The sequence below is a fragment of the Vicia villosa genome, linkage group LG2 (assembly GCF_029867415.1).
Source record: "Vicia villosa cultivar HV-30 ecotype Madison, WI linkage group LG2, Vvil1.0, whole genome shotgun sequence".
NCBI lineage: Eukaryota > Viridiplantae > Streptophyta > Magnoliopsida > Fabales > Fabaceae > Vicia > Vicia villosa.
The window spans coordinates 213,079,690-213,083,228 of NC_081181.1; the positions used below are offsets into that span (position 1 = coordinate 213,079,690).

A 3,539-nucleotide genomic window follows, 5' to 3' on the forward strand; every position below is an offset into this window, starting at 1 on the left:
ATTTAATTTAATTTTGTTAATAAATTTTAATTATTGTTTAATAAATAAATCATAATAGCTTTAGATTTGATCTTTTATTTTCCTTTTAAAAAAAATAATAAAAAAATAATGATTAAACTTTTTAGAACCCTGAGCGCCCCTTTTCCCTTTTGTCCCGTGCCTCGCACGGGTATACACACTAGTGTATATATATATATATATATATATATATATATATATATATATATATATATATATATATATATATATATATATATATATATATATATATAGGTACTGATTTTGAAACCCAACAACAACAATTTATTTGGAATATAAATACTATTTTATCACAGTTATAATAGATAATCGTTGTGGAAAGTACCTGGAGTTTATTATGTAATATGTAGATTGATTGTTTTTTTATACACATTACTAAATAAATACAACCATTTAAATTGATGAAAAAATTTATAATCTGAAAACTAAACTATTATAGAAAAAGAGCTTAAACAAACCACTATTTTTCAAAATGCATTCATGTCACAACTCATATCTTGCTCTTTAACATCTATCATATAAGAAAAGTCACTCTACTTTTTCCACAACAAGCCATGTCTAGCCTAACATTCCACCATTTTGTTTTGAAACATTTCATTTTTTTATTTTTCCTCTCTTTCTCTCTCTTCCATCTATTACCATATTCTTATTCTAATTGTTTCCAATTTCACTACAGTTACAAATTAACAATCTCACTTCCTCTTATTCTTCTTCTTCCTTCTTCTTTTTTTCTTTGTGTTTTATATTCTTCTTCGTAATGGTTATCGTTGACGGTGTTTTATTTTTCTTATTTATTCAGCATCACTAACATCGTTATTATGGTTTTTGTTTCAGATAGGTTTCGAAACAATTATTTGAGCATAAGGTGAGTTTCTTCTTCAACAATATTAAAGGGTTCGTCATTTTTTTCTTTTTTCTCTCAGATCTGGATTTTTTGTTCTTACTAAGTGGTGATGAAGAGATCGTACTCCTTTTACTGGTTTTTGTTTGATTTGTAGATTTTGTCTCAAATTTGAGTTTGTTGTTGGTGTTGTTGTTGTTACTCAGTAGTAAATATGGTTTTTGTTCGATTTTCAATTTTTTTCTCTCCCCTTTTGTATGTGCGTAAAACATATTGTACAAAATGGTATTTCTTTAAAATTGGAATCATTTTTTTCTTTTGTTTTGTATTTGTTACAATTTAATTTCTATTCTTGATGTTTCAAAATTTTAAGCTCTTGCATTTGTTCCTCTTTCAATTTTTCTTCAGATCTATAAAAGATTGTGGATGAGATTTGATCTAGATCTAATAATAGATCAATAGTATGTTATCTTCCAGATATGGTGATTTAATATTTTATTTTCATTTTCAAAGATGTAAAAATTTTATGGACCAAATTTTATATGTGCAGATAAAATTTCTTTAAGTTTTCATGTCTTTATGGTATGAAGTTAGAGATTTATTTATATTGAATATTTTTTATATTTTAAAGTCACATATAAAATTCCCCTCTTTTAGAAATTTCTTTTCTCAATTTCGTTTTAGTTTTTTAATGTTTTTCATAAGGGTTTAGTATGTGTAACTTTTTTGTTTAACTTACAGGAATCGAGAGTAATTGTGAGAATGAGTTTTAGCGGGAATGAAGGCATTTCACAGGCACACAAGATATTGTTCTTTTTAAATAGTTTTAATGTTGAAACAAACTGTTGAATTATGAAGTTTAAAGAATAAGGATTCATGAAAATTGGTAAATTCCTCTCTTTTAGTATGTGTAATCTTTTTGTTTAATTTACAACACTCTATTTTGTTTGTATACGATTTCAATTGTATATTTCTATTAGAAGATTTTTCTTATACCTATTTATTTCATATTTATTTTTATGTGCATTTAAACTTTCATTAGTCTATTAAAATATACAATCATTCCTAAGTCTATTATTTCATTTCCTAATTGAAATTTAAAGAATTTTTTTGTAATAATTTAAAATATTAATTTTATCGGATCAATATTGTATAATATTTTATTGGATCAAATATTTTCTCCCTCTGTCTTTTATTCAATATTTAATTGTTATTGAATGTTTTCAAGAATGATTAATTTTTATGATAATATTTAATTATTATGTATAATTAATTTTAATGCTATTATTTATTATATTTAATGGTGATGTATAATTGACTTTTAATTATAATGAAATTTCTTCTTTATATGTTTTTTTATTCTTTGCAGTGGTTTACTGATCCAAATCAAAGGGCATGGAAGTGAAAAGATGCATATGAAAGTTTACAGGCAAAACATTCAAGGTAAAAAAAGAGGCATATGAAAGATCCATACTCATAAATTAGTCTCTCTCTCTCTCCCCCCCCCCCCCCCTCTCTCTCTCTCTCTCTTTCTATATATATATATATATATATATATATATATATATATATATATATATATATATATATATATATATATAGTAAATCATTATAGATTAAGCTCAAACTTTATAGGTATGATCTATATGATATTATGTTTCAATCCAACGGTTGAATTTAAAAAATATTAATTCGAGATGTAGTTATTGAACGAGTGTAACTCGTGGTGTAACTCTTCGGGTGTAATTTGATCTCTCCTATATATATATATATATATATATATATATATATATATATATATATATATATATATATATATATATATATATATATATATATATATATATATATATTTGTATAAGAGATTTACATTTATTGTTCTGATTTTCCCCTTCTTTTGGTCTTATATTTATTTTTATTTATTCAATTTTTTCATATTTTGCACAAGAATTAAGAAGGAGAGGGACTGTATTTACTCTTCAACTGAGTCTTTCTAATGCCGCCATTACTGCAGCAACCTATTTTCCAATGCTACTCATTATTTTTCTAAATATCTATATCTATGCAGTCTTTTCAATGCAACATTTTTGAATTTTTATTTTTATTTTATATTTTGAAAAATATGTATCACTCATATATGGAATATTAATCTTCTATTTTTGTTTGTAAAATATAATATAATTATCAGACCTATCTTGTAGTATTTAGAGTTTGATGTGATATCTTACTTTTTCTAAAAGCTAGATTTTGTGAGATATTGGACAAAAAAACTGTTCTAAAACCCATATCTCACACTGTTCCAAGAATAAAAATAGATGAGATGGGACATTACAATGAAACTATGAAAGTAAATAGACCAACTTTTCATAGTAGCTATGCAGAACTCTAAAAGTATGATTACAATAAAATAAAAGTGGTTTGATTGTCACATTAAATAATTTTAATCAATTGAAAAGTGGTTTGATTGTCACATTTAATAATTTTAATCAATTTTGAAGATGAAATTACGTTTTAAATGAACCATTTATGATAATAACTCATTAATTACTGTGGTATTAATTTTCAATTTTCAATTTATTATTAATATCAATTAATTACGTTAATTACGGTAAAATATTAATTAAAAATGGTATTCATTTATTATTCAATTAATGTCATT

General features: G+C 23.8%; 1 long non-coding RNA gene across 1 annotated transcript; it reads left to right on the top strand.

Moving 5' to 3' along the window:
- The first annotated feature begins 521 nt into the window (after positions 1–521).
- On the top strand, positions 522–3,214 carry LOC131648182 (uncharacterized). Its single transcript, XR_009298060.1, has 4 exons — positions 522–904; positions 1,622–1,766; positions 2,250–2,323; positions 2,829–3,214. It is a non-coding gene; the product is annotated as an uncharacterized LOC131648182 (long non-coding RNA).
- The last annotated feature ends 325 nt before the right edge of the window (positions 3,215–3,539 follow it).